This window comes from Leptonotus elevatus, chromosome 2, assembly GCF_054856555.1.
Source record: "Leptonotus elevatus isolate MCC_2025b chromosome 2, RoL_Lele_1.0, whole genome shotgun sequence".
Taxonomy (NCBI): Eukaryota; Metazoa; Chordata; class Actinopteri; order Syngnathiformes; family Syngnathidae; genus Leptonotus; species Leptonotus elevatus.
In genome coordinates, this window is record NC_141240.1 from 35971344 (window position 1) to 35986437 (window position 15094).

The 15094-nt window shown below is 40.1% G+C and overlaps 1 long non-coding RNA gene across 2 annotated transcripts in view; it reads right to left on the reverse strand.

Annotated features, from left to right (window-relative positions):
* The window catches only part of LOC147179803 (uncharacterized), a 235117-nt gene that overhangs the window by 109145 nt on the left and 110878 nt on the right, over positions 1–15094 (reverse strand). For both annotated transcript variants that reach the window (XR_015094156.1, XR_015094157.1), the window contains exon 3: positions 10204–10252. This is a non-coding gene — a long non-coding RNA (uncharacterized LOC147179803). The remainder of the gene's footprint in view (positions 1–10203; positions 10253–15094) is intronic.

A 15094-nucleotide genomic window follows, 5' to 3' on the forward strand; every position in this document is an offset into this window, starting at 1 on the left:
GTAGCCACTGTTAGTGTTGAAATGTGAGCAACAGTGATCTCAAGTGTGCGGATTAGTGGCTTTTCATGGACCAGTCTGTCTAAGCCTTCCACAGTTTATTACACATGCAGTGATTGATAGATTCCAAATCATTCCCAGATATGGATTTTAAATAGTTTTACATCTAAACCCCATCCCTGCCTGGGTCATTTAAGCTTGGGGTCGGGGGGTGGTGCCATGAAGGCAATGGGGTTGTTAACATTATCATTGTTATTACAAACACTACTTTGCAATAAATTACTAGCCTAAGACGACCATTTTCTCTTTACATCTATTCCAGGGAATGATTCAGGATTCTAAATCTGTTTTAAAGTATATGGGTCACAATCTTGTTTTCCTTTGCAACTGCATTCATTGCTCCAGCCCTTAAGACTTTCCACTGACTCCCAGCTGTAGAATTAGATTTTAGAATTCTGCTACTGGTGTATAAATCACTGGTTTGGGTCTTGACTGCATGAAAGAATTGCTAATTGAATAGAAACCCAGTAGGGCTCTGAGGTCTGCAGGACTCCAGTCAATTAGTCAAAGCAAACATGGTGAAGCGGCATTTAGCTGTTGTGTTGCATGTAATTGGAAGTCAGCCCCAACTATAAACGCTTTTAAATCTACATTTAAAAAAATATGCTTTTCTTTCCTTGTGAGAATTCTCTTCTACACATTAAAAAATATATTTTTGTTTTCTTTAGTAATTACAGAAAGTTTTTTATGATTTATTCCCTTTGCTTTTAAATGTTTTTAAATCTTTAGTTGCAAATGTGCTTAAATGTTGTCAATGGATGTTGTTTTAGTAATTTTAATAAGCTTTTTTGCAATCTTTGTTCTGCAAATGTCTAAAGTTGTCTGTTTATTAGATCAGAACATATCACTCCAGTCCTTAAGGCTTTACACTGGCTCCCAGTCAGCTGTATAATAGATTTCAAAATTATGCATGGTCTATAAATCATTGAATGGTTTGGGTCCTGAATATATTCAAGAAATGCTGATTGAATACATACCCAGCAGGGCTCAGAAATCTACAGACTTGGGCCAACTCATGGAACCCAGAGAATGAAGTGAACATGGTGAAGCTGCATTTAGCTGGTATGCTACGCACAAATGGAATAAGCTGCCAACAGAAGTGAAGTCAGCCCAGGTTTTTAATTCCAGGTTTAAAACTTTGCTTTTTTCACATACCTCTGATTAAGGCCTTTTAAAAACATTTAAATCATGTTTTTCCTTTTAATTATTATTATTATTTTTAAACGAAATGTTTTTAAAGTTTGCTGTCTAATGTTTTGACATTGTCAATGTATGTTCTTTTAGTAAATTTTGTAACCTACTTTTGTTTTCTCTTCTTTGCTTCTGAATGTTGTTAACTGTTGTGTTTGCAAATGCTTATAAGTGTTGTCTTTCCTTGTGTAAAGCACATTGAGTTGCCTTGTGTATGTGCTATACAAATAAACTTGCCTTGCCTATGCTTTTTAGATGTTGTGTGGAGCACATTGACTTGTGTATGATATGTGCTAAATAAATAAAGTTGCCTTCCCTTTCCTTAAATTGCCTTTTAAAGGCCTTAACAGATATCCTTGCCTGAATGGCTCGTATTTTGAAATTAATAAATTTGTATTCAAGTAGTTAAGCTTAATTTGACCTTAATTTTTAGGCTACGACTGCAGTCGCACATTTACTCATGAAGTGATTTTGAATCCCTGTGGTGAGTACAAATCAAAGTCGTGTTTTAGTTTGTTAAGTGATAAAAAAAAGTCATTCTTGGACTTGGAATTATGCCCGTGGCCTCTGGTCTTGGGTCCTTTCATCTCTCTAAGGATAAAACTCCCACACAAACACATAGACGCACACACACACGAGACACCAAAATAGCAACTAAACACACACATGCACATGGCGGCCCTTAGAAGAAAACATTAAACAAAAGGCAAAACAAGTCACCCTGAGTGACAGGCCAGATGCATAAAACATGCTTTTAGGACGACCGCGTTTTGTGCAGTCCCTCACATACAACATATTGTTCTTTGGGAAATATTTCCAGGAGCCATTCATGAATCATGACCAAATCCAAGAGACTTGAGAGTACACTGTCTGGAAATGGTTTGTCTTGACTGTTCACAGTTGAAGATGGACAAACAGCATATGGTGCACTGAGGAATCCCCTTGAGTTAAATTTTCCATCTAATTCCCACTACGTTTGATGAAAGAAACACTGCAGAATTTGTTTGGTAATAACTTTGCATGTGCACGATGAAGTAAACGAACCTTCACGTAAACACAAAGTTATCACAGCCTCACACAGTCGTCTCCACAATCAGATCTACTCTGCTCTAAATCAAGTCTGGGTCAGCCTAATGCATGGATCCATACCGCTCTGGGTGAATTAACGTTAGTAATAAGATATCATGGCTCTGATTGATTCTCCATTTCCATGTCCACACCATAAAATGAGCCAAGCAGGACACCGTACGCCATCACTCTTAAAGGTTGCATTGATTCCACTGGGGACTTCTGGGAATTTCAGTTGGAACTGGTGTCCCCAATGCAACGCTGTCTCCCTGTGCTTCCACCACCAGTCCAAATTCGCAAACATACACAGAAAAGTCTAAATTGGTGGCCGATGTAACTGTGCTTGTGTCGGTTTAACTTTAATTGCCTGGGCTATTCCACCAAATCAGTCTCATTTGCATCCCCAGAAAATAAAATGCATCAATGCACAAAAAACAAAAAAACAACAACTTATTTTTAATTAAGCAATATGTTCTGCACATTAATCTGATTGCATATTTAATAACATAATTAAAAATTAATTACCTTGGAAAAATAGCATTTGTTGCCTAATGCTTCCTAAAATTTGACTTTGTCATAAAATATAATCATTTAAGTCTGTAACAAATGTTTTACATATTTGTGTTTCTCTTTATCCCAACTGTACTTGTTAAATTGTGTTTAAAAAGTCATTGTTTAGTCGTTTCACTAAGGTTTCACTAAGTCCTGTTAACCTAACATACTAACCTCTCTGAAAATTTAGAATCCCGACAAAGTTTGTGAAAGTCTTCTTGGACAGCAGATTAAAACAATTCCAAACAACTATAATCAACACTACTGTAATGTGGTTTGAAAATATTGTACAACAATAAGCAAGCATTTTAGGCATTGTTTTGTAAAATCATTCAAAGCGTGATTTTTATTACATTGTGTTGAGAGAAGAACAATGATAGTTGTGCATAGTAAAACTTCCGATGGCATCAAGTTTAAGCAAACCCAACAGTGAGTATTTATTCATCAGCCACTAATGAATCTCCGCAACTGCCCGTGAATACCAAATAGTCACTACAACTTTGGAGCCAAAAGGATAGACACAAAGATTGAATAATCCATTTTATATTGTCCAAGCAGCCGCGGGCGATATCATCACAGGCCAACTTGCCTGATGACAGAGCAGAAGTCATTGAAACCATGTGAGGGGTGTTTTTTTTTTTTTTTTTTTTAAAGGGGAGAAGATTGTTCCAGGAAACTGGTAGTCACTGTCAAAATTTTTGGTCTGAGTTTGAAGACCTGTGATTGATTTTCAAACCGTCAGAAGGCTTGTTACAATTACGCAAGGGCCAAGGACACGTTCAAATTGGCTGGAAGGCAATCAGCTGACAAACTGACACCAACACGCACATACACACAGATTCACAGAGGTAACGACGACACATGAACACAAACGCACCGCGCGGCCCAAACACATTCCGGGCTGTCTGAAACATGCTGGACACTGTCCCACACTTATTAGAAACAGACTGCTTTGAAGACACACACATGATCTTCCACACGGACAGACACATGTGGACACGTAACGAATGCTTGCAGGCAAACTGTTTGTCTCCAGCGTATAGTCTGACTGTTCATTCACATGGCGCACAGACTTATCAGACAACACAACTCACGGCTGTTATTACGCTAGAAAAAAAGCAAAGCCATTGGCAGAAGCATTAGACAGACAGAGACACAAACACAGACACACGTTCTCATCACGAAGTGACTAATACAATATAATATTAAACAGGTGAAAAATTGCCTGACAATCGATGTATTAATGTCTCCAAAGGGCAGACAAACACAAAGCAACACACAAGTGCACACAAATAAAAACAGGGATCCAGACTACATCGTCTTGTTTTGCCCCGCACGTGTGACCATAGTGTGCCAGAGAAGATCAGTGGTGCGCAGTCAGAGCTAGCAAGACTTTCTTGCTGGCGTAAACATTACCAAAAGCAATGACCTACATTTAACAACTTTTCACAGTCTCAGACTAAAAACTGAGTTTTACTGTGCACTCCCGTCTCGATCATTTAGTGTAAGGTAGCAATCTCAGCTGTTTTAGATCAATCTTTTCCTAGTCTTAGGAATATAACCAAACATATTTGATATTATCGTAAGTCTTTCAGTCTTTGCAGTGACGTGACGTGACACAACCAACAAACAACAGATGAGCTCTAACAAAACCGGAAATAGGAAACTTTGCAAACAATCACAAGCGCAGCATGGACAAAGGGGAAACACTGGCAAAAACGTGAGTGCTTCAAAAAATATGGACTTCCTCATATGTCCCCTTGTAACATGTCCACTCCATTTTATGGTGAGGATGGCACACTTTCTGCAACCTAAATACTGAACACAAGTAAAAGTATGGCGAGTTGGGTAATGGCGGCACAGTTTGGCCCAGAAAGGCTCTCAGGTACTAACGGCCAATTTACACTGACTGCGGAGCGGTTTCCGCACGGCATCCGTACGGACCGCAATTCACACCGAATGCACTGTGTGAGATGTACGTGTCCGTAAGTCCAAGAGACCATAAGATCACGGGGGTTCAACCTGGAGAGTTGAGGTTCACGTGACAACAACCATGTATAAAGAGCGCTACTTGTAAACAATAGCCACGCTTGCCTGTCGTTCACATCGATATGCCTTTTAGACATTATTTTTGGGACTTCTACCACAGCTTTTCTACCATGGGTAAGTACGTTTTGTGTTTAAATAGTGTTATTTTGTCATGTTTAATTTATTATGAGGTAATTTTTTGTCTTTAAATGTCAGACTCATGTCAACCTATGTAGTTAGCTAGCAGCCACCCCCCCCCCCATTTTTTTTTTATTTTGCTACCTTGATTCATGACTTCCTGTCCAGCTCGTGTAATTTCTTCAGGAATCAGGTAAATATAGAAACCTTGCAGAAAGCTTCCGATACGCACCGCATACGCAGCTGCTGTGAATTGACACGCAGACTTAAAACACTTTCTATTCCTTGCGACGTCAGTACGGATGCCGTTACGCATCCGTTACGCATTCAGTGTGAATTGGGCATTAAGATGCCCCCAAGGAATTTCTGGACCTATGTAATTTGTTGGTGCGGTCCAATGGGCAAAATCAACATCCCATGGTAAATTGAAAAGTTCTTCCAAATGTTCCAGCAGTGAAGAAGTCACTCGTGTTTCTATTCGAAAATCAAAGCTATTTAGAGCAGACAAAGCTTTGGAAATGGGTCCAATTTAGACCCCCTTGAATAGCAGGTCATAGTGGAATTTATTAAGTCAGCAGTTGTACTCGTGTATGAGGACAAAATATTGATATTGCAATATATTATGCCTTTTAATGCATAGTAACAGCGCACTAACGTCAAATATCGATATTGTAACTGTCCGACATCCAGGAATGTGCAGTTGGGTATGAAATGAGGAGTGACTTTTTAATACGATGTGAATTGCCAGCATTTGAAAATGCTGACAAAATTAGTATAGTGAGTATGAGATAATAATTCCCAATACGAGTCTTGGTTATTAATATGTATGTGTATTCATGCAGTGTGTGTGTCTGTAGTACAGCTGTGACAACGTACTGTGTTTAGATATGCGTAGGTGTTGTTGATTTAATTTTCTCCCCTGACATCCGTCTTTTGCCATCTTTTTTTCTTCTTCTGGCGGACAGAAAGCGCAGCCTAACAGCCCCCCTGCTTCTTGAATCGCTTGTAACCTAATCACTAACGCCATCTGTTAATTATGTTAATATAAGAATGGCTTGGCTGCCATTGGCTGAATGAGTACCCCAATGAGCCCCCTCTGTGTGATTGCTTGTCTTTCTCTTGTCCAATCCTTTCCATCATCTCCGCCTTCTTTAGTACTCCTTTCTTTAAAATATTGTCATTCTTATCTTTTCCTAATTCTATCTCCTCCTGCTAAATCTATTAATTCCAGCTTTTTTTCAATCATTCACTCCCGAATTTGTATGCCCTCCAATTCAATTAACTTCATTGTCCTCGCTCTTCCAAGCTCTTTAATATACTTTTGTGTCAAAAGTGTCAAAGTTGTACTTGCTACTTGCAGCCGCCTTCTGCGTGCTTTCCCTGACTCATGCCTGGTGCTCCCAGCAGTGAGGAGTACGGCAGAAGCTACTCTCGGGGGACATTTTGATAGAATCAGGTTTATTTTAGTGCAAGGTATTGATCTATCCTCCCTCTTAATTTTTATTCAGAATGTTAATCTGTGTTTATGAATTTCTATTGATTTGTAGAGAGACTTAATAAACTCTATCTTGTCCCGAGTCCACAATAAGCGTTCAAGCGTGAATAGTCAAACAGTGACGGTCATTATATCAAAACAATCAAACAGCAGACCTAGCGTGGCATAATCGTAGGTATAAGAAGGCATAATGACAATGAGACTGTCCCCAGGGAGGCAACGCTCAGGCCAGAGGATGAAGCGGGTCGAGTAAGCCATCTGCCTGACTTGAGAAATAAACTTTTGTTGTCAATAAAAGCTCATTCTAAACTCATGAGCAACAGAGGAATGTTGCCAATGTACCAGCAAGGACGAAACCTACAGTAATAAAAACAACTCTCAGGGTCAGGGGATTTCACACCGCCAACTTCACAATAATAAAACACAGTAAAAATCACCGGGCCATGAAGCCTCTTCAGTTCTCAGTCCAAAGATCCAGCCACAGACACACACACACACCCACACACACACACACACACACACACACGCAGGCAGCCACCACACATGTAAACACTCACCAAGCCACACCACGATCCCTTGGCCTCCACCAGCCTTTCACGCGAGGCCACAGTTTGAGTGAAGATTCAGGTTTCTTACACTTGGTTGTGAATGTTATTTATTCTGTGAGTGCTGTGAGGTACATAGTGTGAGGCCAGAGTGGATGACCTCCCACTGACCATATTTTGAGACAGGCAGAAACAAGCACAAGGATTCTAGCATGTCTCTTCTCCTTTTCAGGAACGTTTGAATTCACAGAATTTGAGTTCCGGTAAGTCATTAACCTTCAACTTTCAAGCATGTCCCAAGTTATCGTGGAAAAAAACAAAATGAAAAAATAAGCAAGTCTAGAAGAGATTCCACTAAATGTCAAGCAAAAAGGAGTCATTATTTGGGTAAAGCAACCAAGTTTTGCTCACTCACAATTTACCGTATATTCTCACATTCCACTCAGTATCTGTACTTGCATTAAGTTAGCTGAACTAGCATGATTACAAAGGTTTTAATGGTTACACAACCAGGTTTAAAATGGATTTAACAGCACTGACAAAGGCCGGACAGCCGAAACTGTCTGCAAGATAAGAATTGTTCTCTTTGCTGGAAAAAAGATAAGTCTAAAAAAAGAAACTTTAAACCTATTTTAAAAAGAAGACAAGATGAACACCATAGTTTATTTAAAAACGAGTCTGTGTATAGTGTATTACTTTGCTGTCTTTTTAATTAACAAAACCGTATGAAACGTAGCTATCAAGCTAGCTAAACTATTATGTTAGCTTACTTGTCTTTTTTCTTTAGTCTTTGACTTGCTAAACTTACATGCTGCCGTTCTTTTTGCTGATTTTTTGGGAAATGAAATCATCAAATCTAAACTTAATAATATTGTGAGCTCCTGCCATGTTGGGGGGTTTAGATCAGTGGATGATTTTAATATATGTCAACTGTGGGCCTGTAAAGCCCTTTGAAACTCTTGTAGCCCTAGAGACCGAATGTCATTCAAATCAGTCAAGTTGAGACTCTTCACCACCAAGTCAAATTCAAGTCTTTCATAAGTTTTCGCCAAACAAGTCACAAGTCCTAAAAACTGGCGACTCAAGTCTGACTCGAGCCAAGTCATGTCTCGAGTTGCCCATCTCATATAGATATTACATTAGCATGCATACACTACACACAGAATAATTTGTCATGCCCACATAGCAAAGGTCAAACCAGCTTTTGTCCTCTATGACTTTCACATTGAGTTTTCTTTCCTTGGAGCCAAGAGTAACAACTGTAAGATGGAAAGCTGATCCCTGTGGCCCTCTCCCAAGTGTGAGGTGACGAGAAGCCGGGTTACAGAAAGGACAGCTCCCTAAAAACAGCTGCCATCCTGTTGGATGCCACACTTCCCCTGTGGGTGTGCCGAGGTCGGTAGGATACAGACAGGAGAGCGGGCCAAGGTTGTTGCCCCATGAGGAGACTCTTAAGGAGGGAGCGCCACATTCACCACTGGGCTTCCATCTGTCTGCAGCCGTTCATCATTCTCCTTAACCTGACATGCGGTCTGAGAGCAGTAAACTGCACTCATATAATCTGACTTATTATTACCCATGATATAGATAAACCTGTAAAGTGGAACATCTAAAGCAGGGTCTAATCAAATTTGGGGGAGATTTTAGCAATTCATACAGTGCATGGACATGCACAGTGACGGTTGCTCAGAGGGAGAATTACTAGCCTCATGCAACTTTATTTTAATTGTGAAGTATAAAAATAAACTGCCCTAAAATATCCGGCTCTCCCTTACATATAGGGTGAGAATCTCAGTCAGCCGGGAGGCACTCTGCATTAGGAGGAGCCAGTTAAGGTGGCTCAGGCATCTGGTAAGGATGCCTCCCAGATGCCTCTCTGGTGAAGTATTTTGGGCGTGTCCCATTGAGAGGAGGCCCCGATGATGACCCAAGACATGCTGGAGAGACTAAGTCTCCTGGCTGGCTTGGGAATGCCTTAGGATTCCCCTGAAAGAGCTGGATGAAGTGGTTGGGGAGAAGGAAATCTGGGCTTCCCAAGCGCAAGAAAATTGATGGATGGATGGATGGAAAAATAAATTACCACCTGTTCACAGTAAAGGGAAATAAAACTTGTACTCACCTATAATTGTGTTCATTTTCTGCGATCTTACCTTATACAGTGTGTCATTAAAACATGACAAAAAACACACACAAAAATAACAAAGGGCAACTGGAATTATTCCATTACAGGTTGAATTTATAACTTGTGAATTAATTATAATATAATCATTTACATCAAAAATGCACTTACCACATTGACATACCTTTATTTGTATTTATATATGATATATAACATCAATGAAAACACAAAATATCCAGTAATAACCAATTCATGATTTATTTATCCAATAATTATATTTTTGTATGTGTGATACTTTCTAGGTTTTAAACAACTGGCTGGCCAGGCAAGAAACTAGAAGACAAAATTGTCCTTCATTATTTTCAGTGACAAACTGAAACAAATAATTAGCATTGATTGAAAATGATGTTTTTACTGCACCTCTATTTGATTTACAAACAATTGCTGCTTACATAATAATAGTTAATAGACTGGATCCACATTTTTACTGCATGCGTTTCCAGTAAAATGTGGCTTTTTCTCTGGGTCCCACATAAAACTCTGAAACAATATGGATATAGGACGGTCTGTAAATCTGTGAAGCAGCGGGGAAGGAGATACGTGATGGTTTGTGAAGCATGCAGTCTTGGAAAATGCAGTCAGTCTCGTTAGGAGAGAGCATATGTTACAGGTGGTGTGGAAGGCAGTGGAAGAGTTGGCAAGGAAGAGTGTGTGGAATCTGGTGCCAGAGTGAGAACATTGGTGCCAATGTGAAACATGAGCGGGCCATACAACTGAACGCCCCAGTTGAAGAGGGAATGAGATCACATGAGGGGTAAAAGAACAGTACAAGACAACTGCTGTGTAGTCGAAGCAGGAGGGATGTGACCGGCTCATGTACTTTGACCTAATTGATCCAACTTGTTATAAACATCTATTGGGTTATAAATATCTAGAGGGTTGTGTTCATCGTTTTGTGTGTATAATAAATTGCAGCCAGGCAGCCCAGATGGATGTTTGTGTCCACTTACCGGTGGCGTGCAGTCAGGGCCTTCAAGGCCTTTTCTGCTGGCCCAAACACTAGTAGAGAAGAAAAAAAAAACGAATGAGTGTTTTTAATGAGGAAAATAGCACTGTTTAATATTGCACGTTATATAACATATAGGGCCCTATTTCTTTAGAGCTCCACACGTGTACTTGGCGTAAAAACTGGTGCATCTTCATTGTCCTGCCGGGGCAAGTCTAGTTTTAAAGGGATACTTGACTCATTTAGCCATTTTCAGCAATAAGCAGTTAATATTTTGTCTATAATTAATTCGATAATTTCATTATTTTTCATGTCTAATTAATACATTCAAAAACACATTTTGTCACTTGCTGTCAACTGAAAATGGCATCACGTGTGTGAGAACACAATTGGGTAACAACCAATCATGGCTCAGCTTGCAAATGTCTCATGACCAGACTCAGAAAACAGGTAACGCGTGATTGGTCTTTACCTGAGCACTGAGCACCTGTGATGTCCTTTTCATAGACATTTTCATAGACCAAATATTTACTTCTTATTGCTGAAAATAGCCAAATGAGTCAAGTATCCCTTTAATGTTTGGGAATTTGGCAGACCGCGTTGTGCCTCGCTGGGCGTTTTGGCGGACCGAGAGCGTCCCTGGAGCACCTGAAAATTAGTTGACAGAAAGTAGACTGGAATTTAGTCCAGCTAAAAGCAGACTAAGTTGTGGCGCAGATGAGCTGAGTTGACTGTTACCATACAGAACTCAAATATTTGCTTGCAAATCAAAGCACACAAAAAAAAGGGGATTTTTCTCTGGGTCCCACATAAAACTCTGAAACAATATGGATATAGGATGGTCTGTAAATCTGTGAAGCAGCGGGGAAGGAGATACGTGATGGCTTGTGAAGCATGCAGCATGCAAAAAAAATAAAAATAAAAATAATCGCCATAACTTGTACCTCCAAAAACGCATGAGTTGAGTCACTCGTATCTCAAGGCACCACAGCAGTTAATCTTTCCAATTTTAAGAAAGAATAGCATCTGTGCCTTTTAAACATTTCCCATATTATTTCCTCTTCCCAATCTTGTTTTTGCTCATCTGTTGTCGAAACTGGGTCGCAGTTACTGGAAGGATAATTTCCCCCTCCCTAAATAGTGGTAGTGGGGGCAGGGGTGGGATAATGTTTGGTCTTGGGTGTGTTTAGGGGTGATTTTTTTTCTTTTTTATTTAAGAGGTGAGCTGAGGAGTGTCTTCAATATACCACATCCTCCTTCCTGATTCAAGAAAACACACACCATTCCAGGACAACACCCCCGCCCCCCGCTGCCTGCTATCCCCATGCTCGCCCAGGGACTTTCCAGAACTGCTCTGCCCAGTTGGGAGAGGCACAGTCAGGCTACTGCGGCGCATGTAGAACTAACACAACCTGAGTGAGAGCATGTGCTTATATGTACGCTGAATGAAATGAAATGACAAAAATCAAAAGAAGCAACTATAAGCCGAGAGAAAAAAAAGTTGATTCAAAGTCAAAAACTGATCAAATAAGTCCCTCCCAAGAGCTGAGAAGCGGCTCAAAAGTACTAATTGGCTCTGTGAAATGGAAGTACATTAAAAGTCTTTAAGTGGCTAGTGTGACTCAGCAATACAGGTGAGATCATAAGTCCACACTTCCTTATTAGAGAACATGAGGTGTCTTAGAAAAAAAACATGTGTAAAATTCATCAATTACAGCACTGACAGCTGGAAATCACATCATCATTATGAGCAGTGAAGTACAGCACCAGTAGTTCTGAATTTAGAAGATATTTTATCCCATTAATACAAGTTTTTAACTGAAATATGCCTTCAAACATTTATTTTCAAACAGTAACAATGAAGTGTTAGTAATTTCATAGTAATTTCAAAGACATTTAATGAAGTAGACAAAATGTTTGAAAATGTCAGCCATATGTCACCTTGGAAAGATTACCTGATGCTAAAACAGCTACATGGGAAAGTACCTATTTCTAAAAGGAGCTGTGACTAAATGGAAGCGACCACAATGTAAACACGTCATAACGATTCCTGACCATTTCCCATTTTAACTTGCTGTCCTCATCCTGGTGGTGATAAATCCCGTAGCGTAGTGCTGCCCCCATGAAGCAAGCAAATTTACGGTATGTTTTCTGAATTTAGAGCACAAAGACCAAACAAAAGCAACAGACCACGAGCTTCCCGCTCACGAGCAGGTGAAGGGGGGCAATGATACACTTCCTAGCTGAAAAAAGGTGCTCAAATCCGGTGAAAGATACCAAGTCAGCCTCCCTTGCGCTGCCCTGACCCAACACGAACAGGGGAGGCTTTGTTTTATGAAGACATTCGGAACATTCAGCATCACTGACATTACTCTTATCTCAAACACTGACTGACAAATGCACTTTCTACTTACTAACCAAAACACATGGGAACACATGCTCTGTTCCTTTTATAGGACATTTAGTTCATGTACATGGAGCTGTGGGTGTCACAACTAAGAGGTTCATATCATTCCGGCACTTTCAGTCAAGTGTGACTGGACAGAGGAGGTCAGCATGATAGCATCATCCTGGAAAGACCTGACGAAAACATCACCACGAGAGACGTGAGCCGTAAACAAGACTCACCCACATTGGCACGGAAACATCTACTGTGGTGCTGCTGCTTTCTCACTCTCACACACACACACACACACACACACATATTATACAATTGACTATGAAAGGACATCAGGCTCATAACTCAGTTCCCCTGAGGCATAGGAGGCCCAGTCACTGTCAGGCGAAAAACAAAACAAAGAGATGGAGAAATACCGCAAAATAAAGGCAGGAGGGGCGACAGCTGCAGCGTGATTAGAATAAACGGAGAGAGATGAAGGCAAGCGGCAACAGAGGCTACTACCTGGCTCCTCTAATATAGTCAGGATTTTTTTCCCTTTTCTTCCCAGACTGAGGGGACGACTGGATTGGGTGATTTTCTAATAACCAGCGGCCTGGGGTTATTGTGTTGCAGGGTTGTGTGTGTGCGCCTGTGTACGTGGATGTATATTGGGGTGGGTGTGCTGCGATGAAGCACTGATCTGCAAAGACGGGACTTGAGCACAAAAGATCACATCTTACACGTTTTTATGATGCCTAAATGGTGGGGACCAAACATTCTGTCCGCCAATCATTCTTCTTTTCTGCACAAACTTTCAATTGTGGTTGATTCTATGAAAATACAGTAAGCACACACTTTAGTCATTATTGACTACGTTTACATGCAGTCAATAGCCCTTTCAAAACCCCAATATTGCCAATACTGTACTGCCACGTAAACACATGCAAAACCCTGAATAAGGTTAGTGTTACGCCTTTTCTAACCCAAATATTGTAGTTGGTCATATAAATCTGGTTGGAACACCTCAATTGATTGATTAGTGTTCTATGTACGCTTTAGTCGCAAATAATCTTGGTCTTTTGTGTACAGGAACTACTTCTATGTGCGGCGGCCGTCATACCTTGCCACTTGCTAAACGAACCTAACTTGACTGTCGGATTTTGGCAAGTATCTCTAGAGGAGAATAAGCAAATAGCGGACCCTGTATTGTAACCAAAGCAAGGACAAGAATTCAGCAAATTGGTGAGTAATATTTTACCGCGAGGGCAGTCTGCAGCGTCTTCACATCACATTTCTCCGATAAACAAGCAACATTACAGCTAACATTCAATCATGCACTCGGCTGCAGAACGAGGAATGATTTTACGAGGGTGGCATGGTGGCTGACTGGTTAGCACGTCCGCTTCCCAGTGCTGAGGGCGTGAGAACAAGTACGGGCTTCGGCCTTCCTGGGTGGAGTTTGCATGTTCTCCCCGTGCCTGTGTGGGTTTTCTCCGGGTGCTATGGTCTCCTCCCACATTCCAAAGACATGAGCGCCCTGAATTGTCCGGTTGTTTGTCTTTTTGTGTCCTGTGACTGGCTGCCAACCAGTTTAGGGTGTAACCCCGCCTACTGCCCGAAGCAAGCTGGGATAGGCTCCAGCACCTTAGTGACCCTTTTAAGGAATAAGCAGTTAAGAAAATGAATGGATGGATTTTAAAACAACATACTGTATTATTTATTTATGTAAATTAGAATAAAATTAACAGTTGTAAACTAGATTACAGTGAATTGCTATTTTCTTTAAAAAAAAAAAAGTAAATACAGTAAGTAACTGTAATTTACATACAGCAAATACTTCAACAACAAAAAGACAGTAATGTACTGTAATTGATTTTCACAGTAATTAAATGAGAACTTTTTGGGCAGTTAATTCTTGTAAATTCTACAGTCAATTCATTACAGTGTACAAAAAAAGACATGGGTTGTGTAATATCCCTGAATAAAATGGCTCATGCTAAAAAAAAGTATGATTCACCGAATGAAGTGTTTGCCCTCTGAAAGACATAATTTGCACACAACACACAAAGCACAAGTCAGCAAATAAGAGAAACATTCTCACGTGGGTTTAACTCCACATGTGAAGAGTTACTCTGCACTTGAATTAACTCAATAGTCTGTTTTTTACAGTATTCCAAATAATCTTAGGTATTTATAGGTCAAGGTCAATGTTTATTTATAGCACATTTAAATACAGTAACACTGCCCAAAGTGTTTCAAGGTATTTATACAAAGTATTTACGACCAATAGAGATCACTTTGCTGAGAATATTTTAATCAAATTACAGATTTAGAAATAGAACTGCTTCAGATGTCACATATGAATCATTTATTCTCTCATGTGTTTCACTGTCTTAAGTAATCTCAAATCTTTGTTTTTAATGTGACTAATATTTGAACCATGCCATGACTCCTACACACCATTGTAAGTCTTAATTCCAAGTAAGACATCTACAGCTTATCCAAATGTATTGGT